The following is a 23,946-nucleotide window of genomic DNA, read 5'->3' on the forward strand; positions in this document are numbered from 1 at the left end:
TCACCGTTTGCGACGAGATCGAGGTGCAACTTAGCCGCACGCTTAGAACTGTCCTGTTGTCATCTGGTTTGCTTGTGAGAGCGGCCAGTGGCGGCGACACCTGTCATTTTTTTTAACCTTTCCTCGCTTAAAGTACCATAGACACCTAATTTTAGTTGGACGTTTCCTTATTTTAAGAGATTCATTAGACATTAGAACACATGGTTCACGACGTGGTATTCGCCTACGACCGCTAAATAATTCATAATTGAATTTTTCTCGTGCTGTTCTGGTTTCGATTTCATCAACCGAACAGTAGCTCTGACGTGTAGTTGGTGTTTAGGTCACATGGGGAACTAAAGAAACTGAGAGGTAATCGCCGATATGGTAGTTTTAATTCATTACAACACTTAAGCCAACCAGTTTCAAGAATATGAATGAAAAAAAAGGGCGACGTACCAGCAATTACATTCCGTATATATATATATATATATATATATATATATATATATATATATATATATATATATATATATATATATATATATATATATATATATATATATATATATATATATATATATATATATATATATATAATTGCTGGTACTTGACATTCGCCTCAGAGTCCCTTACACATGCGCACGATGACGCAGGCGGAGGCTCTACTCGGCCAGGCAGCGATCATTGGTGCCTTGCGCGCGACGTGAAGACGTTTAGGGTGGTAGCGGCAGGCGCAGAGTGGCGAGGTTGGATAGCGGAAAAGGCGCAGCACATCTCCATGGGCTGTTCTGCAGCGGCAGCTGTATCATGTGGGCGCTGCGAAGATAAAAGGCGTCGTCGTAGGAACGGTGGTGGCAACCTACAAGCGCAACAACGCCGCCATTCCGCTGCCACGTGATTGCCTCTGGAGGAGTGTCCTGGCTTCTTCCTAGCCAAATGGAATTCGATACCCGTGGTCTCGTCATTTCGGTGGCGCTTCGCCTCAGGGTAAAAGTCGGATTGTGTTGAAGGTATTACAATGAGAGATTAATTCCATCGTGAGTATCGCAGCGGTGGCCTAGTCGATCGAGCGTCCGCCTCGCATGCGGGAGGTGCGGGGTTCGATCCCCAGTGCCGCCGGGTGCCCACCGGTGATGCAGTGGGTACAAGCTTTCCCCTGGTCTGGTGCTCGGCTTGTTTAGGGGGAAATGCTTGGGAAATGGGACTTCGACCCAACCTTGAGAATTTGAAAATACCTTGTGCCATGGCGCTCTTTGGCCATAGATGCCCTTGCACCATAAAAATCCATCATCATCGTGTGGCCTAATTAAGTCTGAGGGACGCACAGAACTGTCATCGGAAAACAGCATAATTGTCAAATCCTCGTCCACTGTCGTCTCTACCGCGTAGCAGCCGTTTCTCGTCGTCAACTTCCTTGATTGCCTTTCTTTTGTAAGCTATGCAAGTATCACTTCGTTCTGATAGATAGGCTGTCTACTTGGTGCGTTAAACCTGCCCTCAGTGCAATTTAGGCTCGCTTCTTGCATTATGTGCACATCTATCCGCTTAAGTCACTACGTGCAGATATGTACGCGACTTCGGTCACTGCAGAAATATAATGTACCGCAAATGGCTAACGCTTATTATATTCTGAACCGTTTGCGACAAGCCGCATCGGACCATTTCAAGCCAAGAATGCGAAATGAATGCGTAAAAATGATTTTTACGGCGAATTCCGCTGGTAGTTTAGGTTTGGTTTATGGGGTTTAACGTCCCAAAGCGACTCAGGCTATGAGGGACGCCGTAGTGAAGGGCTCCGGAAATTTCGACCACCTGGGCTTTTTTAAGTGTACTGACATCGCACAGTACACGGGCCTCGATCGAAATTCGACCGCCGCGGCCAGGATCGAAAAGGTGTCTTTCGGGTCAGCAGCCGAACGCTATAACCACTGCCACCGCGGCGGCGTTGGTAGTTTTGGAGCGGTGTGTAAAATACGTGTCCGAGCAACGAAAATCCGCAACAGAGCGACCCAATCCTGATCGCCCAGTGGAACACACTTGCTCCGGCAAGTAGCCCAAAGGAAGCTATCATGCGCAACGAATTCCGGAGGTTGGGTCTGGCATACGCATCCTCGCATATTCGTTTTCAGCAGCGCTTCATGATGCCGCAGTTGGCTCATGAGGTGCGGCAATGCATTTTGCCACGTCCTATATACACGGCCAACGGCAAGGGCTTAACGCCGGAAATGAGCACAGGCCGCGCGAATGTCTGCATATATCTCTTCATCCGAATTGTGTCGCTCTGTGGCGCAGATTTAACCGGCGATTTTCGACAGTTTGTGAGCCGACTCAAGAAGCGTTCTTATAGTAAATTTAATAAACATCTCTTTGGGGGCAAACGTTTCGCCCCCTGAGCTCTTTCCACAGCTGTCCGAAGTAATCGCGGCGAGAAGAGTAACTACTCGGCCTGAATACGGACGACGACGCTGTCAGCAGTCTGACTTCGAACAGTGGTTCGGATGGCCTTCTATTCAATTCTCTCTGAAGTTATGAAGTAGTGCGTGCTATAATTTATTCGAATAGAATCTATTCTCAAAATTTCTGATAGTTTTCGGATAAATGGCGCGGAATTCGAACAGGGCACGCCGTAGGTTTTTTTTCGACGACTGATTTAAAAACAGCGCGCTCTCCAACGCCGCATAGCATGCTCCCGCGATCGGTCTCTGAGGTTCAGTGCTCATACATATGGCCTTCAAGATTCGGCGCAGCGACGGGGTTGAGCAGGGCTTAACAAACCTTGTCGTCATATCCCATCTCGCAATGCGTGCGTCAAACTCTAGTGACCCTCATCAACAGTGATTTGGCTTTAGGTTGTATACGCTGTGGCCATCAGTAGCAAAACTACGCGTGCGCATCAGTAGTGTGCGTATGACATGACGGCCTTATCGTTAATGCACTGACTTCGCTGTTTCGCATGAATATGCATTTGTTCGAATACGCGCGTAGGGAGCGAATACTTGCAGAACTATTCGATTATATTGTTACGTGACGGCAAGCCGATGAAGAGAACACTCCAACTAACACGCCCTAACTCCAGCTGTGACACGCAAGTGGCCGCATTTCAAATATTTATATCCCCGCTCCGGGTGTCCAGTCTGCAAGAACAGAGACTGTGAGGCGGATATCCACCACCTGTTGTGGGACTGCCCGGCGCCGAAGCCGACGAGAATTCGGCACCTGGGGTCAGTGGGACTCTCGCCGGACAATCCGGATTCATACATTGCATGGACACAGGGTCCATATCATCGTTCACTTCTTGATGTCATCATATCTGCTCAACTTTTTTCATTTATTTAAGGTTCTTACTCATCTTTCACTTCATAGTTTTTATGCCCTGAGGCAATAAACATCGCTTCAAAAAAAGAGAGAGAGAGAGAAAAGACTGCATGACAGATGGCGATGGGCCTATAGCGTGAGCGCTCCGTGCCGCGCCACGGCCCACTTTGTCGCGTTCTAGTTCGTGACATTACTGTTCGATTCAGTAACAAACCGAGCCTATTCGCATCCGATTCGCTGAGCGCTCCGCCGCGGAGCGGATATCTCTGAAACGACCGGTGGAACATGTACGCACTCGCCGCCGCGGAACAAGAAAAGTTGCCGAGGACCAACCAGTGGAATTCGCCACAATATGGACGCTTCCGCGTTTCAGGTAAGAGCAGGTGTGGCTTCTTTCGGTGTTTTGCACGCATCAGCGTTTCCAGCAGTGCGCAAATAAGCTGAATCGTTCACATAACTTCTTCGTTCACATACCTGTCAAAATAAGTTCGACTGACGTCTTGAAAGCTGTACAGTCATGACGCGGGGCTATTGCGACCCGTCGGGAATTGGCTAATTAATCATCAGGGAGGGCTGGTTTGATTTTTGTATAATATTACGTGTGCTCCTTACGAAAACCTAGATATTCGGAAGTGTTCCCAGTCTGGATCGTAATTCGTGACTATAGTGGTTGTAGTTTAAAAGCTGTGCGACATTTATTAAACCATTTCAACCGTGAGACACGGCCCCAGTGGGAAAATGTACTGAGCGAAAAATGCGGCTCCCCTCTCCCACTAAACATAACATTTTCTGCTGGCGACCCGGAAGTGCCTGTCGGTTTCTTTTTTCGCGTCAGCTTGCCGCTATTGCGATGGTGAACGACGTCACCCATCAGGAGCTTAACGAACGCACACAGACGAGAGGAGGGGAGTAATGAGGAAATGACTGGAGCGCCGACTATCACCCTCAAGGGCGACATAAAGGAAGAGATGAAGGCAGAGAAAAATGAGAAAGAGGCAATGAAGGACTTCAAGATACTTGGATAATCGCGGGAAGAAGCAATGAGGTGGTAAGACCACGGGCGCATTCGAGGCTCTTGGAGTGCAGCGATGCGGTATTAAACGCTGCCGCCTAGCATCGCAGGCTGCTCGTGGGGCATCTCTCCCAAATTTGTGCCCTGTTGTCGGGCACCATTTGCTTAATTGCACTCGTAAAGGAGGAAGCGCACCGCTGTCAGGAGGTTGAGGCCAGCGGGCTCCGTCGACGAGCAACCGTCAGTGAGAGGTCGTGCGCTGAAGGCTTGTGAGAACCGGCCACGGACTCTTCGCACAATCGAACGCTGGCTTCCTATTCTCTCTGCAATATTGATAGCGCCGCTGCCTCCTACGTCGGTGACGTTTGCATTGGAAGCCCCGTCGGAGATGTCGGGAAAGGCACTAACTTGAAAGACACTAACTAAAGGCACTCGCCGCGTTTCGGCTGGCTTCATCGACGACGTCAGCCGGGGCTGATAGTAAATAAGGGAACGGAGTGTGCCTGCATTACGCGTGGCAGAAACGATGTCTGGCGCCATTGTGTGCATAGCCTACTTGTAAAGAATGAAATGAAGAGGGGCGTTCAGGAACTTTGCAGTTAGCGCCATACAGATGAACATCGATTCCGGACTCTCAGCTTTCACCTTCTCGTCGTCCAGGCCGTGACCCTTGCGAACCCCTCACATTCGTTCGGACGTGCGCTCCTCCGCCCGGTGTCTTCCAGCGCGCAACTTGGTCAGCGACGGCGCAGGGAGCTAGCTAGCCCACCTCCGTCTCTGGCCCTTCCTCGTTCCGCGGCGGCGCCGTTGTCTAGCGGCAGCGCGCCCCCGGCAGCGGTGCCAGGCGGACGGCGCGCAGCGGGCATCACGCGCATAAGAACGCGGCGGCGCGATGCCAAGCCAGCACAAAGATGACAGGCGGCGGGGGGAGAGGGGAGGAGGAGGAGGGCGCTCGTAACGGGACCCTCGCGCCGAGCGTTGCCCCCGCGCGCGTCCCTGGGAAGCCAACGCGCTGACGCCGGGCGGCGCACCTCGGCCTGCTGCCGCCGCCGCCCGCTGCAGGTGCCCCCGCGTCGACGCGGGCGGATTCGTTCTCCGCGGTAGCATTCGCACCGCCGCCGCTGGGCAGACTTGGGCCCAGGCTGGTCACCCGTAGTAGACGCTGCATCGGCACTCGCCGAAACACGGGCGAAACCGCGTCCACACGAGCTGCTGGTTGCGATACTTGAGGACGGAACGGGCCTTCCTGGCAGAGGCAGCGAAAAACGCTGATTCTGCGAAGGGATGCGAAACTAACATTGGGCGCCGATGGCAGCGAGGATTGCGAAGTCACTGCCTGTGTGCGGAGTCTCGGATGGCAGCCATATGGAGATAAGCTACGGTCATTGACTTTAATCGCCATGTTCTTCTCGCCAGGAGGTCCAAAATGGGGACTAAATAATGCTGCCTGTTACTCGAGCACATGTTTAGGTAGGAGCACCAGTATTCGAGTCTAACATCCTTTTGTGCGCGAAGGCAGAGCCAGCTGATCCTTGTGCGGTTAGCCATCAGGCGTCTGGGCAGCTAAATTTGCAGCCCCTTCCGGCACACAGGCCGTGCTGCGGATGCCCCGACGCATTGGACACACGGCATCACGTTCTCGTTCTGACGCTAACATGATCGTCGTCGGATCATCAAGGCGAACGCAGTGATGGACTGCAACGCCACTGGATAGCCAAATCTTTCGCCCGAACGTTCGCACGCGACGCGCCACGAATCCAGCCGGCAAGGGAAGAAGCCAGTGTGGCCCACGTTGCCGCTATCCGCGCCTGGCGAGCTCTGGCGACGGCCCACCGCCATTGTTTGCCCGATGCTGGTTCTGACCGGGCCAGTAGTGAGCGCGGGCTGGAATCGGGCGCGCGTTGGAAGAAGACAACGACCTTGCCAAGGTCGTTTTTTTTTCCGTGTTTCCCCCTCCTTCCCCGTTTGCTCGGCTCTCCCGCTCGGCGCACGCTCCCCCCCCCCCCCCCCCCTCCTCCGCGTGACCCCGTTCCGCGGACTGCGGTCTCCCCCCCGAGCCGCGCCGCCTGCGACGACGCCCGCCGTGTGGTTGCGCAGGCCGGCGGCCCGCACTCTCCCCCGCCGCGACTCGGGCTTCTTTTTCCAGCCGCCTATTCTGCGCCTTTTTTTGCCTCGTCTCCCCGGCTCCGTAATGTTTAGTTCGCGAGGTTGCTCTCTTTTGATGACTTTATTCTTGCCCCCCCCCCCCCTTTTCTTTTTGCCATTGGCCATAACTGCAGCCCTATGTGTGCTGTATCTATGAGTATACAGTATGCGTTGTATGTTTAACCCAGTCTCCTACCGCCAAACTGCTGGGACAGCTTTTATTGCGCACACCTAGGCGTTCACCATGTAGTGCGTGGTGGCGAAATAAGTATTATTATTGTTGTATTATTAGGGTACCTATCCGGCTTTGTAGCATGTGATGCGCAAGGCCTCACGGCGCTTTGAATCGTGTTCTGGCGAAGAGCTTTGTTGTTTCTCTCGTTGTTGTTATGGGACATTGTTAGCCTTGGCGTCAGTAGCCACTCCGCTGAAAGGTAGGGTCCGCCGGTGTCACCTTTTCCCATGCCTGTTGTCGTCCTTTGGCTCTGCTGGCGTATTTACTTCATCGGCATTTGTGCGGCTCGTCAGGCGCTGCTCGCACGCGGTGCCCTTCATTTTCTCGTGGAAGCCCAGTGCTCCACTCTGCCCAGCTTTACTGAGTAAGCCGACCCTGTTCGCCAGCAGCGCGTCTATGTATAGCGACCGCGCGTGCCGTATTTCCAGAACCAGAGAGAAAAAAAAAACGAGTGGCGTAGTTTTCTTCGTTGCTGCAGTGCGATGAAGGCATGCTTCTCGTAATCTTTTGACGAAGTGGTTATGTAGGTGTTGGCATTTCTTGTGCACAGCACCAACTATCGAGTTAGAAATCTCAGCGCTAAACGAAACAGACAGATTTGACGGGACAGACTCTGTTCAGCCGTCTTCTTCAGTCTTCTTTGTTTTGCGCTGAGTTGTCTGGCAATCTGCACCGCCTAGCTCAATAACAAGTTTTGTGAGAGGGACGGTGATGACAGATTAAAGTTGGCCGGTGTTGATAGGTTGCCCTGTTCTATTCTTAGACTGGCCACGCCGAAAACGGATCTTTGGTTAGCTAGAAAAGAAAAAAAATGGAAATGGATGTCGCCATCGCCAGCTGATTTTGCAAGTAAACTGCGGGCGAAACGTCGGATCCCAGAGGCTAGGCTGAACCGCCGTTAACTTTTGAAACGGGAGTCGCGGAGTCCTTTTCGATGCAGACGGCGCGAGTTTGAATCGAGTAGCGGGAAAGTCTCTAAATTAAATTTTCTAGGCAAAAAGGCGTCTTTTGCTGGCGGACAAACGACAAAATACCCCAAAAGGGGCACAGAATGGATGTTTGCGCAAAATAAAAATTAGATGGTGTGTGTCCTGTAAATGTCCCTGGAATTTCCGGTGAATGTAGACTGCTTTCGTGTTATAACGCATGTCCCGCAGAGTGAACAGCTGAACAAGAACTCCAGGAAAGCCATTTCATAAATCGTTAATTTCTTCTCGCTGATACTGGCGCATTGTTTAGGTCCGCAAACGAGAGCGTACTTTGGGGATTTAAGTTGGCCCAGTATTACTCTCTATGGGTAAATTCATTACGGCGTCAAGCCCCGTTAATGCGCGTGCCCACTTCACCCTTCGGAGATCCCGCTGATTGTTCTTGAAGGTTGCGTCGATGGTAGCCCGTCATACGTACACAAAATGGCTGTCTTTAAATGGTTTGAGGCAGGTATGTCGTATTTAACGGCTGCATCGACAAATTTTTCGTCGGAGAAATCTCGTATGGCATTACGAGTGCGCACTGTATAGGGGCGCGAGCTAAATGAGCTGAAGCAGTCGCATGCATCCCGACCTTTCATCTAGCGCAGAAGACGAGATTATTTGTTTTTGCGTTCTGTTGGCCGTAATCTTCTCCCATGAATATTAAAACCGGCAGAGGGTACATATTGAGTGGTGTGCAGGAGGTGTAAACGATTCGCGAAGCACTAGAGCAGCCTTCTACGCCGATTCAGCGGCGCCGCCCTTTACGCAAAACCGCACGGGACTTCGCCTGCCAGTATACGAAGTTTCACGGCCGCTTATAGCTGCCACTATGTTGGCTACAATCGCTGAACGCGGGTGTCTCTTGGGCGCGTAAAAGGGGAACGAAAAATGGCGGGTAGTGGTAAGTGGTTGTTTATTAAAATAATAGTAAAAAGGAAGGAAAAGATTTTTGCTAGCCCCGGCATCTGCCATCAATACAGAAGCACCTGAGCTGGGGCAGAGGAAGGAAAGGATAGCAGGCAGAATGGAGAAATGAAATGAAAGAGCTGAGGGGACACAGGAGGAGAGGATAGGGCGAGAGGTAATATACACAAACTATTTACACAATAATAAATGTGTACAGGTTGTGCGCGATGATGGAGCAATAAAAACGCCCGCGCACAGCACTATGTTCACTACAGCTAGAGTGGGGCGTCCAGCTGTTGATCGACCAAGGTAGGACTCGTGGAGCGTTCGGTCACTGCGCGTAACTACCTGGCGGAGAACAGACGGGACGTCAAGCCCGTCTGTTCGAGGAACGCACAGAGGCTCTCCAAGGTTCGCTCACGGGAGCGCGCACTGCCCTGCGGCCGCAATAGCGTCTTGAGGGAGTCTGGTCGTATGCCCAGCGCCCTGTAGGCCGCGAGCTTATCGCGACGAGCATCGGCGAACGCGGCACAGTGGAGGAGCACCATGGGCTGCAGTGCTTCCACTGCACCGCATCCGTCACGCACATCACTCGTCGCGGTTCCGTGAGCGGACACCACGGGCGAATTCGTCGTCCAACACCGCGGCAGACGGCATGTGGGGGCGTAGCGGCTTCTCCTCGCTGCCCTCTTCGGCCGATTGCGGGGCACAGTATTCATCAGACGGCCTCTCAATGACGCAAGCTGCTGGATTCGACGAAACGGCGAGAAATAACGTGGCACAGCGTTGTCATGTCGGCGGGCTGCAGTTCACGTCGCGCGCCCTCTTCCTGGACGTCGTCCAGGGGGAGTGAACGTGACCGAAGTGCGTCTCACGTGGTGCAGCTAGCCCCTGAAATTCGGCATTCAGTGCAGCGCACTCAACAGCGCACCCTTCGTGAAGACAAGAAAACGCTGAACAAGATATGGAGGAAAGGGCGAGGCAAAGGAAGGCGTCCACTTGCGCGTCTTCATGCAACACCTCGTTTACTTATGCGCTTTGCGCTGAACGGTAGTCGGCTATCAGCGTCACTTTGTCGTATTTCCTTATCACTGTTTCCTGCAACGTGAAAGCGAAATTGCACGAACTGTTCGCCGACAGACTCCGTAGAGACACCTCTGCATCCTTGTATGCATGCGAGGTTGAGAAACGCTTCAATTTCGAGTCGACGTTTCGAACAGAGCGGGAGCCTTGGGCAGAGCCGCGCTCACCCCGGCACCCTCCCTTCAGGAGTTGGTTCCCACCGGGTACTTTTGTGTTTTTTTGCGCGAACACACCTGCGATGGGTGGTGCAGATTATCGCGCCGAGAAGAAATAACCCTTAGGTGGGGCGTATACGCTGCGGAGGCTTGAGGGTCTAGGTTCGCATGCTTCACAGCTTATTCCTGTTTGTTCTAACGCAGTGTTCTAGTCTGCGAATAGCTGACATTGGCAAGGGAAGATCGGCTTTTGAGCAGATTGCTGTCCACTTCATTAGGGAAGGTCATATGCTAGTATATACCGCCGACCCTTGTCCCGAGGATATAAGCTGCAGCCACCTTAAATTGGGCCTTAGACGTTCTCTCCGCATTTCATTTCGGGGTAAGCCTCCGGGGATATCATGACAGAAACGCCACCTGGTGAAAGCTTTGAGCCCTTAGTCCACTCGTGTCCTGTCACATCGTGAGAGCTGCTCGATTTCGACGCTGTGTAGGATGTTAGATCTGTAAGCAAGATGAAGCGTTGCACACTACTCAACGGGCACGGCTGAACGAGGCACATCCAGCAGCCGTGGCACTCAACCGCGCCGAAACAATACCTGAACAGAATGGAAAGCATATGCTTCGAGTGGTCCTCGGACAGAGCAGAATTCCGCGGTGCTCCACGACAATTTCAAAAGGCAGTCGAAGACTTTAGTGTTCACTCGCCGTGCTGCAGTCACGCCGGTGCTCTGAAGCGTCGTCTGCGTAGGTCGTGCCTCGTAGAACGGTGGCTCGTGTTTTGCAAAAAAACACTAGCCCATCTTTCCGAGTCTATGAATGTGAGCCTATAAGGTCCTGTGCGTAGCCAATTTTTTTTTCCATTTTCGCATACCATGTCTAATCGTTGAAAATTGGGCTTTAATCTTGGCGCCTCTCTATTTGTTTCTTTATTTCGCGATAACGAGGGTCTTTTGTCGCGCTGGCGTCTGGTGGCTTGTTTCGTGAACTTGCAGTCTCCAGTTTTGTGGGCCTGAACACCGAGTGAAGAGGCGCCACCGATGGAGGCCTGGAGTTTGGCTGCAACATACGCAGCTGGACTCCGAACCTATATGGGGGTGGCAGATCCGAAGATGAGGGTATTAATGAGTATGTATGTCCGGAATACTTTGACCAGCAGAACCGCCGTGTTTCTAGCCTCGCTGGTCATTCATCGTCGTCAGCAGCAGCTTTGTTGCGTCCGCTGCAGGAAAAAGGCATTTCCCAATGACCTTCATTTAACCCTGGCCAGGTGCGGCGACCTTATCTCCGCGAACTTCTTAATTTCGTCAGTCCACTTCACCCTGTGCCGCCCCTGATATACGCTTGCCTTCTCTTTGAGTACAGTCCGTTACCCTAAAAGGGACCATCGCTCCCTATCTTTTCTTACTGTCCCCTCACCTCTTTTATTCAATTTCTCCGGTCTGCCTGCATGCTGTCCGTTATTGCAGCTGCCCCAGCTCAGGTGCCTCCGTAGTGATGGCAGATGCCGGGGCCTGCAAATATCTTGTCCTTTCTTTTGATTTTTATTTCAGAATAAACGCTACCACCACCACCTCATCTTCCCTTCGCATAACATGCCCTGCCTATTTTTTCTTGAGTTCGACTATAGGATGTCGTTAACTCGATTTTGTTCTCTGACCCACTCAGTCTATCTCTTGATGTTACACCTGTACACCTGTCATTTTCTTTTCCTTAGCGCACTGCTGTGTCCTAAACTTAATACATAATAGTCCAAGTCAAATAAAATTACATTCCATATAAGAGCTCTATTCTTCAACTTAAAGTGCGAGATTACTCAGACTATTTACTTTCCAAATGGGGACGTGTTTGCGCTCTTCACTATGAGGTTCGCGCGATCGCTTGTGAAGTCTCGAAGTACCTTCGCGGGGCTCCGTGAGGTGGTGTGTTTGTACAGTCGAATGCTGTTCTAACGTTCTGTAGCAACAGAACACTGGTACTTGAGCGACATGGCATTCCTCCCGGAGCCGTTTGAAACGGCCGTGCAGAATGGCTGTTACATGTTTCATACGCTGTTAACATTATCCTTAGTTAGAATTAAGGGGAGCCTATTTAATACTGTTGATGCTGACAGTACCGCAGTGCGGGCACGAATAAACTGGAAATTCGATTTAAGAGACACGATTACATGAAATCAATTAGGTTCCTTTCTGTAATCGTCCGCATTCAAATGCAAACACTATTGCGCGCTATTGCTCAAATGTGATTTTCGGCAGCGGTGCGCGACCGGTGCGCGACCGGTGCGCGACCGGTGCGCGACCGGTGCGCGACCGGTGCGCGACCGATGCGCGACCGATGCGCGACCGATGCGCGACCGATGCGCGACCGATGCGCGACCGATGCGCGACCGATGCGCGACCGATGCGCGACCGATGCGCGACCGATGCGCGACCGATGGGTTAACTTTCCGTGGCACGTTTTGAAACGGAACGCAGGGATCTGTCGATGGGTGAAAGAAAAAAAAAAGAAAAAAAATTCAGGGGAACACTTTCATCAAGGCGAAAGCATTTGTGTCGTTCTGTTGAGCTCTCTAGCGCAACACGATCGCCTCATGCGTCTCGAATTAGTTTTGGTTGCAAATTATGACATACTCTGTCTTCGTTAAAGCCAGTGTGTTCGCCATATCAGATTTCAAGTTAAGACATACTACACTTTCTTTATATCCGATGTGTTCGCTATATCCGGCTTAGAATTATGACATACCTTCTAAAACACTCTAGTTCCTTCGGACTAGGTGGCCGAGTGGTTAAGGCGATCGACTGCCAATCCATTGGGCTCTGCCCGTGTGGGTTCGAATCCCATCCTCGTCGAAATTTGTTTTTTTTTGTTATGCGATTGACAGTTGGAGCGGACACTTTCTCAGGACGCACAAATCCTCTCCAGAAACATCAGCCTATAAAGGCTTCCGCCTTAAAGTTGTGCAAGAAGCGTGTTCTTGTTCACTGACACTGTCAGCGTTCTGCTATACCGAAAATTCTAAGGAATCTTTACGTCTCCCGGCTGTAGTACGGGGAGGCCTTCGCAGTCCGACACTTCTACAGCAGTCGGTCTGCTTATCTGTTCCGTCTTTAGTCCATCGTCTGCGAAGGTGTTCGTGATTAGCCGCGGCTTGCATAGTATACTCTTGCAGTTCTGCTGGCCCATGAACAGCACACTGTTACATAAATAGAACATGTATACATTACGCATCTTACATTTAGTTGCAAGGGCGGGCATAGGTCAATGCTGGAAAAGTATGGGACCGCAAGCAGCAGTTATCATGTCCGTAGTGTGCAAATCGTCATCATCCTCAGCCTGGCTACGCCCACTGCAGGGCCAAAGGCCTCTCCCATCGCTCTGCAATTAACCCTGTCCTTTGCCAGCTGCGGTTACGCTATCCCCGCTAACTTATTAATTTCATCCGCCCGCCTAATTTTCGTCAGGCCCTTGCAAATCTTGAGACTGCGAAATTCGCTCTTAACCCTCGGCCAGTAACAGGCTGAAGCGTCCGGTCCCACCTCGCGGGGTCCCAACGCCTTCAACGACAGGACATGACCCGGGCGCAGGGCGCCTTGTCGCGGTCGTCGGACTGCGGCTTTGTTCATTGCACACGCGCGGTTACACACGCGCTTCAGAAGCGATGCGCGTGACGGACGCCGAGTCAGTGCGCGGCCAGGTGCGCGCGCCGCCCACCGCGTGGCCGCCGCCCCGTGTTGCGCAACGGGCTACGCGCCCCGCGGGCGCTCTGTTCTTCGGAGAGGAAGGCGCGCATTCACTTCCGCGACGCGCGTGCAGGCGCCGCCGCATGGCCCGCAGAGCTGCTGGAGTGCAGCAGAGCGCCGTCGTTCTCGCTTCCGGGTGAGGGAGACGAGGAGGGGGCCGTTCCCGCCTTCTCCCTCCGGACGACGCGCGGCCATGTGCGCGGTACGGCGCCGCGGGTCGGCGAGAGCCGCGGGCTGCTGCCGCGCCGTCGACGGGAGGACCTGGAGGGAAGAGTGAGATGCGCGGCGGAGTGCTCGTCTTGCGTTTCGACGCTTGCGTAAAGGGACGAAGCGTAACGGGAGCTCACTCTTACGCAACTGGCCCAATCGGGTGCGGTTCCCCTTTTCGGTAGATGTGGCCTTGCTTGCTGCTATCACCATGACTGCAGCGAGACTCTTTTTCTCTGAAAGGGCCCGCCCAAAGATATGTTAATTTATTCAGTTTGTAAGCCCGATGTTTCAGAGTCGTCAAATAAGGATGTATCTCTAGGATAGAAGGTTATCATTTCTGGAGCGCGAAAATTCCACGCGGACACCGGGAGGTAGAGACGGACGAGTGCTCGTCTGTCTCCCAATGGCCGTGCCGAATTTTCGCGGACTCGAAATGACGTTCGAGCACCGACCAGCTCGACTGACCGCCCTCCTGGACAGAAAGTTGTCGGAGTTGGTTGGGACTAGCCACGGTTAGAACATGTTAGATGACGGACAAAGGAAAGGCAAGACAAAATGCACGCGTATATGGGCAAGATTGGAACAACACACGACAGCGTCCTAAAGTAGCACGAAAAGGCCGCGCTTGAGTTCGTCAGTCATTAGACACCTTTAGCATACCGTGTCACCGTTACCGGGAGCCCGTCCACTGCCAGTGTGCGCGCGCTGATTGGTGGCGATGCGGCAGGCGTACACGCAGCTGCCGAGTACGTGGCGCCAAGGTCATCTGCGCATGCGCATTGACAGTACGTGGGCTCCCGATACTCCGGTAACGGCAGTACGGCATCCAGTATGCTAAAGGTGCCTGTTAACAGTGACATGGAGACCGCACCCACTTTTTAGGGGGGGGGGGGGGGGGGGTGCAGGAGGAGCCAACGCCGATTGCAACGACACAATCTATTTACTTTTGGCTGCGTTCTTTCTCGTATTTTTTTTTCTCCTTTCCATACTGCGTGCCTCGACTAGAGCAGTGAGTTGAGTCAGTGCCGCATTGCCTTGCGTTCCTTTTCCTTGCGGAATCGCTATACAGCGGAATAAGTTGGAGGGGTATCATCGCGGCGGTGGCCCAGTGGTCTGAGCATCCGCCTCGCATGCGGTAGGCGCGGGGTTCGATCCCCTGTGTCGCCGTGTACCCACAGGTGATGCAATGGATGCAAGCTTGCCCCTAGCCTGGTGCTCGGCTTCTTTAGGGTGAACTGCTTGGGAAATCGGTGTTTGACCCCACCTTGGGTAGAAGAAAAATACCCTGTGCCATGGCGCTCTTTCGCCACAGATGCCCTTGTGTCATAAAGATTCATCATCATCATCAAGTTGGAGGGGAATCGCTATAGACACGAGCCCGGTGTACGGGAAGAACTTGGGGCTTAGTTTTCGGTTCCTGTTCAAAACGCTGCATGCAGGATTCCCCGCGGGGCAAAAGGCCTCGGAAGTCCTGTTTCGTAGGAAAAAAAAAAAAAAAACCTGCGTTCGTCTATATACTAGGTGGTGAGTACGTTATAGGGAACGGGAACACTCGACAATTTGCCGCACTTCATGACGTGATTCGTTCCTCGCATTTAAAGCTGAACTCCATGTATGCGAAAACTCACGCGACGGCGGCAAGCGACGGGCGACGCCGTCGCGCGAAGTAATTTTGCCGTGTCGCTTGTCTCGTCGCTCGGATCTGCACCTACAGAAAATTTCGCTCGTCGCCCGGAATTCCCCCACACGACTGGCCAATCAGAGCTCCCCAAAGCCGTTTCCGGTTTGTCTACGGTTTCTCACGGGCACATCTCACGAAACCAGCGCGTCGTCTTGGTCATCGCCACCGTCGAGAAAATATTTGGTTTTGTAGCTGAGAGGCAGACCCGCATGATTTAATTAATTAAAACAATCTACTTGTTGGGTGCGGAGGGCTAACAGCATTTGGAGCGGGCTACGCGAGCGGGCGTACTGCAGGGCGAGATGCGTGTCGAGCCGCGGGTACCGGCGCTCGATCCACCGTGCCGCTGCGCTCCAACTGTGCAGAAACACTCGTGGCGCGCATTCTCAGTGGTATATTATAGTTTGCTCACTTACAATCAGGTTGCGGTGACAGTTTATGGGAGTGTTTTTACTAAGCCGGAGTGCACAGGCACCGAACGAAAGCACACCTCCCCCGTGATGTGAATCCGCAAGCACGCCGTTGGCTATCTCCACTGCCGCTACACCGCTGCCGTAGAGGAAATATTCCTTTGGCCCTGACTATGAGGCACACTCACAAAATTTTAAGAGAGAGAACAGGTTACGGGCGTGTTTCCAAGCTCGAGTGCGCAAAGCACGGAGTCCGCTGCGCACGTCGCCTGCCGCCTTCGCTTGCATGGAGGTTGCCCCCAAGCGACGGAGCGAGCGTCGCCGTGCCGCCTTGTCGCGTCGCTCGCTCTTTCGCGCACATGGAGCTCAGTCTTTACTCTACAGGGGTGAGTGAACCGCGATTAGCCGCCGCTGTGGATCAGCGGCTATGGTGCTTGGCTGCTGTAGATCCCCGCCTGTTGGACTGCAGCCGAGGAAATGCACTAGGGGGGCACTGGTAAGGTGTTGCAGTCTGGGTGCGCTACTACTGCCCGAATAGCAGGGATGTATGGCTTCATCCCGAGTGCGCGTTGGCTTTGCGTCCACGCACGATCATAGTGGCCTGCCGTGCATAAGCAGTCATGCGCATCAAAATAAATGCCGCGCAGCTGAAGGTGAGAAAATTCAGCGACGGGTTTTAGCCGCCTCCTTAAAACGAGACGAAGCCCCAACCTGCAGGATACGATTACGGGCGGGCAAAGCGGAGCCACAGGACGGAAGCAAGCGCCACCTGATGGAGCAACAAAACATCTCGATCGCCAGGGGCGAGGAGCCTTGTGGAATAATCGGCCTGCCGACACAACCTCCACTTGACAGGAGAGCGGACTTAATGGGTTAATTGTGACTAGATTTCAGCGAGTGGTTGCTACGCCATTACCCCAGCTCTGATCTACGCCTTAATGAGGTACCCGTGTGTGAGTGCATCCTTTCTTATAGAGAGGGGCGCATAGCGTCTCCCTGACGTGTGATCACGGTGCTGTGCCATTGATGCAACGACGAGAGGAAGCCCGGACTGACGGGTGCAGCTAGCCAGGAGTGCGCATGTGAATACAGATTCATGGTTCGTTGAAAAGCTCTGCTAGAGCCCGATACCGACTGCGGTTGCTTCACTGTCGTGGCGTAAACTTCGGTATTAAGTATAGCATTAGTTTTCTTTCTTTTTAACGCGTGATAATTTTTTAGTAATCGGCGAAGATGCGCGCAGAACGTTTACTTCGCAACGTTTTGCAAATAACGTTTCATCGCGTGACATCTGTATCTGGAAAAGCGCATATAATTTCAGCATATTCATGTCCATTTCGATGGTTTCGTCGCGTGCACGTAAGAGCAAAGCAACTTGAATCAGCCTGCTTCATAATAGGCCTAGTGCCACGCGGCTGTTACGGTGCCTGGGAAAACGAACTTTGTAATCTTGGTTTGGTGGACGGGACCAGCTGGTCATAGAAGTGCACTAGTGCTGTTAAGTGGAAGCCCACGGGGCCGATGCCCCCCCCCCCCCCCCCCCCCCCCGCACCTGTTACCAGGAGCGATCATGCCCGGGGAGGGGGGGGGGGGGGGGAATCGAGGAATGTACGTCGAGGCGTGACGCCCCCTTAGGGCGAGAGCTGCGCATTCCACTGGGCTCGGACCCTTGGCTCCGCCCACTAGTACATACGATGCAATTGCTTTGCTATTGGTCCAAATTGGGCGAGAGCTAGATTACTCAAGCTCCGCCCAATTATCGAAGGGGTTAAAACCCGCGGGAAACGACGACTTAGGACGAGCGCGCCGAGTCTCAAGCTCGGCCGTTTTTAACAGCCTTTTTTTTTATCAGCCTTTTCTTTAAACTGCCTTGTCATCACTGCCTTGTATTTCGGTCCCGTCTTTAATAAATAAGTTTTGTTCTAAGAAGTTGGAATTGCTGCCCCAACCGGCAACGTGTCGCCGGACGAAGACCTGAAGTACTCTTCGTACTGCTAAAAGCCGTTCCCATCGGTAGGAGGGCAAGAGAAGTTTAACTAGTGCGTTGTCAAGAGGCAGGCACAGGATTGCATAAGCTAACCAATGTGTACATAAATGACGTGATTATGACACGCAGGAGATAGTGCGACCGCTAACTTGCCAAAACAATTACCGATTTGTGCAAAACCCAGCAGTTACATGCTAATACGTGACTCCAATACTTTGTGTGTGGTTGTTAACTTTGCCGCTGCTTGCTACGGAGAATAAGTAGCTGTGTTCCCTTCTTCCAACATTACCGCGGAGTGAGTTGCTCTCTTCATTCGATTTTTTTTTTTCACATACGACGGGTCTTCTCTGCTGAGACGCTGTAACAGGTCGTCGCGTAGTACGCGAACGTGTGCTAAAGGATTCGTGAGAGAAACTGGTGAATTGGCAGACGTGGAAGTCAGAAGCTTTAGCTGCTCCTATGAAAGCGCGCGCAGTTTTTCATCACGCCGTGAGTGCCACGATGCGTTTTTTTGCCCGCTATACCGACCGTGCAAGGAAAGGGACGCAGGGGGTATACGCGTGAACAGGATCGTGCGTAATTGGTGCACTGGCATCACGTGATTCAGAGAAGCACAGGGGTGCAAAGCAACGCTGACACAACGGTTACGCAGTCGGGGCCAGTGACGCGGGCCCGAGCCGGGCCCGGGGCGGTGGCCCAGTTTAGTGCGAGACGGGCGCCGGGGCGCCGGCATCGATCGGACGGAGGGGCGCGATGCGCCGGAGAGAGGGAGAGAATTAGCGGCCCATTCTCGGCCACCGCCGAAGGGAAGGGGGGGGGGGGGGGGGGGGAAGAGCCGCCGCGGTGTTTCGGCCGGCCGAGCCGCCACTGCGTTCTGATCTGGGTGGATTACCAGAGCATCGCCCGAAGCGCCGAAAGTGGGTCGGAAGCGTCGTTCCACAGCCGCCGGAAGCGCTCTGCTCTGCCGCGCTGCGGAAACAGGGGGGTCGGCGAGGAATATTGCGCGGGCTCTCTCCGCGTGCGTTGTTGACATCGCCCCGTGCGAAGAGCCGGTCGGACTGCGCGTGCTTTAACGTCCTCACGGGCCCTGCGGTACCTTTAAACATCATGACGCGACGCGCACTATTCCTGCCCGCAGGACTGCTGGCCACTGCGGCGACCAGAAGTAACGGCAAACGAGTAAATTGCCGCCGCAAACGGGACAAATACAAGTTGGCCTGTATCGGTAAGGCATACCGCGATCAAATCACGGAGGCCACTGTCTCCAGTAAAGGAGCCTTTATAAGCTAGAAAACACGAAAAAAAAAACGAAATGCAGGTGTCGCCATCACCGGCAGATTTCGCAACTGAATCTATACGTCGACACAAAACCGCGTGTCCGAGAGGATACGTTACACCGCAGTTCACTTGAAAACGGCGCCGACTGGTCACTTTCGGTAAGGGCGGCAGGAATTTGAATCGACTGGCGGGGCGATTTTTTCAATCCGTTTCTCGCCGATAAGCGCGTCTTTTGCTGTCAGACAAACAGTGTCATCACAGCCAGATAATAAATTTTTACTGAGAACAAGAGGAGGACGAGGTTGCCCTTAGTGTTCCTTTGAAATTGGCGTCAGGTTGTCCTGTGTCTGCATACGAATGCGAAGTGGTGTCACGGTGCCAGCAGCTGCACCTTCGCCTTGCGTCGCGCCCACTTTGCAGCAGAGACTGTCAAGTGCGCGGGCTATGCCGATGCACTTTCTCCAGAGGGATCGGAAGGGACGGCGGAGGACCGCGCGTCCACGACTGTGCTTCCCACACGCCGCGAAGCGCTCCGGGGCCGAGCCGTCAAACGGAGCGCGGCTGCGCCGGAGACGTGGGAGAACCCGCACGGCTCACCAGTGTGCGTGCTGGGCGAACTGCGGGGAGGGCGTGCGAAGACTCGCAGCAAGGCTGCGGGGCTGCGGGCCAACCATCACCGCGCCGGCGGCTGTTCGGCGGCCTTGGCGGAGGGCGCCCTGCAGTTACGCCGGAGTTGCGCGCTCCTGGGAGAGCGAGGAGGCGGCCAGCGAGGCTCGCGGGAGGTTGCGAAGACTTCCGTGCAGCGGTTTAATTCGGAGAACCGGCCACTGGGAAATGCCAGCAGGGTGGGATCCGAGCTGCCAGATCTCTACGCGCGTCGGCAGCTGGGGGACCCAGTTAGTCCTGTGCCTCGCCATAGACGCGCCTCGATGGGAAGACCCATCTGCAGCCTGATATGCCGAGAGATGGTGTGGGGTGCCGCGGGACCCTTAGCATCAACTGCATGCACAGAAATAGAGGTTGAAAAAACTGCTCTCTCAACTTGAGAACGTCGGAGCGAAACGGTTCGGCTGAAGAGTACTCAGATGCCGGCGAGGCAGCGAGGACGACACGGGCGGGCACCTACGTAATCTTTGCCAAAAGTGACCGGGCAGCGATGGCTTGTTTCTTAGCCGCGTAGCGAAGCACTTGGGGCAGCCCTTACGCTCTGAATCTGCGTAAAGTAAGGAGAGCCGTTGTTCTCACGTTTTGACGGCTTTCGGTCTTTAAGGGTGCCGTAAAGGCTCCATTATATGGTTGGGAAGCAAAAACCTGTTGCTCGGTTAATTTTGGCAAAGGGGGTACGCTGAGGTTTTTTTTTTTTTTTACATCTGGCGGAGGCGTGGTATCGTCTGCACCCTCCGCGGCTAACCGCCTCATAAGTACTGCGAGCAAGTCACTGAAGCTCTTCTCTTTGTATCTTTTCCATCCGCTTCAACCAGCACGCTGACAGGCAGGTCTCCGAATGGTTGTCCTCGTCCATCCTATGAGTCCTTTCTGCTTGCGTACCGGCTCTCCTCGCGTCTAATAGCCGAAGAAAAAAAAAAAAACACTTGGGAGCTTTCGGCAACCCAACACGCTCTCATTGTTCACGTTGTTTCGGTAGAAGCCTGCACTTGGCACCGGACACCGTAATATGCGAGGTCATTACGCTCCCCATTAACTTCCCCACGAGGTTGATTTGTGCGATGATCGACGCGGGACGATGGCAGATTTACGGGTGCGGTGCGATGGTGCCAGCGTACCGCTGCACCGAAATAGGCCGACTACGGCGGCGGGCGCTTCGTTAGTGGAGAGGGGGAATGGAGCGCAGGTGGTGAGTTAGGAGCAGCGATGGGATTGTAGTTGGGTCAGGTTGTGCGTGCGTGAGGGTATAATGCTGGGAACAACGCGGACGGGCCTGCTCGCGCATAATCGGATGTTAGGCGGGCAGGCGCGAGACAAAGGAGCCAGCGTCGAGCAGCACATCAACCGCGTGCATCGCCAATGGGCCCCTCCGAGTCAACGAGTCTAAAACCGAGTGAAGAGACGGGTGCTTAGCTTGGAAAGCTGAATTGGTATACAGCCCCCCCGAGAGGCTTTCCCTTTTCTTATTTTCTTGGGGCCAAAGAAATACAAAGCCCGTTCGTCTTACCTACGACCGTTACGTGAAGCGCACGCCGATGTTAGACTGAGAGAACAGAGTAAAAACATCAATCGATGTAAGGTTTCCCGTCCAGGATTCAAGTGACCACATCAAAGTTTTCGTTTCTTTGTTCCTCGTGCCCTATTTTACGTAATTTGTGTTGGCGATTTGCTTGTGAGATTTTTAACAGAAAAAAAGTTCAAATTTGTCTTGTGGTATTTTTCTTTATTTTCACGATTGCTACCTGGCATGTAAAGGCAAATATCAAGGTTGTACCGGTGATCTCACGGTGCCTCCAGGAGGCTCGAGATCTGACTCGGGTGCACGTTCGCGTGTGCACGCAGTTTCCAAAATGCAACCTTTGTCCGCAATGTCCCGAAACTGTGTCCATTAAAAAAATGCGTTTAACATTGAAATCAAATTATTTGTGCAGCACGCCTTCGAAATAGTCTCCCTTGCAGTCTATACACAGCTTCCAACGCTTCTTGAGGTCTTGGAAGCAGTTGGAAAATGCTTCTTTTGGCTGGGCTGTCAGCTCCTTTGTCGTGACGTCTTGAATGGCCTCCACACTCCCCGTCCAGCGACCCTTACAGGCTCTCTTCACACGAGGAAACAGGAAAAAATCGCATGGGGAGAGGTCAGGAAAGTATGGCGGATGGGGAAGTGCAGTGATGCTGTGCTTGGCGAGAAATTTTGTCACGCTGAGAGAAATGTGCGTCCTTGCGTTATCGTGGAGAAGGCTTTATTGTCCAGATGCCCACGGCGACGGCGTCGCAGTGCATCACGCATGCGTTAGAACACACGGATGTAAAACTCTTGATTCACCGTCTGCCCTTGTAGGACGAACTCGTGGTGCATGACACCTCTGGAATCGAAAAAAGCTGTCAGCATCGTCTTCGTTTCGGTCTTCTGTCGCCGCACCTTTCTCCACGCCGGAAAGCTTGTGGGCCGTCATTCGGCGCTCTGCCTCTTTGTTTGAGGATCGTATTGAAAACACCATGTTTCGTCTTCAGCAGTGATGCTGTCGACGAATGCAGCATCCTTCTCTGCCTCGGAGAGCAAATCAGCGATTACTGATGCCCGCGTGTCCTTCTGGTCCTGTGGGAGGGAGTGCGGCACAAGTCTGGCATTCAGCGTTCGTTTCCCCAAGTTCTCAGGAAAAATTTGGTTGCATGTTGTCTTACTAATGTCGAGAGCATCTGATAGCATGCGGACTGTAATGGTGCAGTCTTGCTGTACGATTTCCCTGATCGGAGCCACGTTGTTTTCATTCCGTGAGGTTGAAGGGCGCCCCTGCCTTGTGTCTTCTTGCACCGACGTTCTCCCCGAAGTGAACCTCTTGTGCCACTCGGAAACTCATGCCCTCGATAATGTCTCGTTGCCGTAAGGGTCACGAAGGGGCTCCTACGTCTGTGTGGCTGTCTTGCCAAGCTTCACACATAATTTTATGTTTACACGCTGTTCGAGATGGACGTCCATCTCTCCACATTCACTCACAGTAGAATGCGCAGACGATTAGTGACAACGTATTTTCTACATGTAGTGCCATCTAGAGCCTGCCACAGCAAGGGGTTAGCCCGAAAAGATGGCGCTACGCATACGCACCTACATTTGTTTTGGAGAATCATTTCTGAGAAGAAAATAAATCAGTCTCGAAACTTTACGGACAAGGGTTGTTTCGCGCGCGTACGCAAGCTACACAAATTTTTCTACATATTTTATTTCGCAAAGGCCAGTTCTCAAAACAGGTCTGGCTATATCTGTACTTTTTACGATTATTACCTAAAGTTTGAAGGGATGTTGTAAGGCGCTGTCATCAAATGCCCCGGAAACTGGCAACTTTCACTATTGCACGCATTGATTGTGTAATGGGGACACGTGCTTGTTGACTAAGAGCGTTTTAACCTGGCCGTATACGCAAAACTAGGTGCGTGCTTATCTCACCGAAACTCTGCGAGCAGCTTTGCACCAGTGTCGTTCTTGGTTGCTTTTCTTCCCAAGTCTTCCGCAACATTAGGATCAAAACATGGCGGGGGCGTCGCCGCCACAGTGCGGAACTTCCCCTCGGCCGCCGCCGCACAGAAGAAAACCGCAGCGTCACAACGGCAGCGCGTGAGAAGGCGTTGCGCAGAGAGGGGAGGGGTCCCGCAGCCGGGCGGCCTTGCGGGCTCATTCCGGCCCCCTCGTGCTCTCAGCGAGTCGGCCGAGATCGCCATGTGTTCCCCTCGTTTCGCTCTCCTCCTCCTCCGGCTCATCTTCGCCAGCGTCGAATTTTGTTTTATCGCCCGTGACGACGAAGACGCCGCCGCGGTCTCCGAGCCCGAGCCTTCGTCCGGGCCGACATTCTTTTGCCCGCCGCTGCGGCCACATGCACCCGGAGAAGGTGCGTGTGGAGAGAGAGATCTCCGCTCGGAACTAGGGATAGGCCGGTGTTGTAGAGAGGGCGGGGGACCGGCGGCGGACGTGGGATGGTGGCGCAAACGTGGCGAAAACTGGAGGAGAGCGTGAGGAGGTTGACTCTCACGAGTCTACAACAAGGGGAAAGGAAAGAACATTCAAACGCGAAGATGCGGCGTTCAAGGGGCGCCGATTACGGTAAGGGCAGGATAGTGGGAAAAGAAAATTAAATGGAGCCCACCACGTCGTCACCGCGTTTGGTAAGGAAGAAG

General features: G+C 53.2%; 1 protein-coding gene and 1 non-coding gene across 8 annotated transcripts in view; both read left to right on the forward strand.

Annotated features, from left to right (window-relative positions):
* The window catches only part of Hr3 (nuclear hormone receptor 3 ROR-beta), a 127,244-nt gene that overhangs the window by 11,952 nt on the left and 91,346 nt on the right, over positions 1–23,946 (forward strand). The window lies entirely within an intron of this gene.
* Positions 12,575–12,656, forward strand: TRNAG-GCC (transfer RNA glycine (anticodon GCC)). Its single transcript has one exon. It is a non-coding gene; the product is annotated as a tRNA-Gly (tRNA).

The sequence above is a fragment of the Amblyomma americanum genome, chromosome 6 (genome assembly GCF_052857255.1).
Source record: "Amblyomma americanum isolate KBUSLIRL-KWMA chromosome 6, ASM5285725v1, whole genome shotgun sequence".
NCBI classification, from domain to species: Eukaryota; Metazoa; Arthropoda; class Arachnida; order Ixodida; family Ixodidae; genus Amblyomma; species Amblyomma americanum.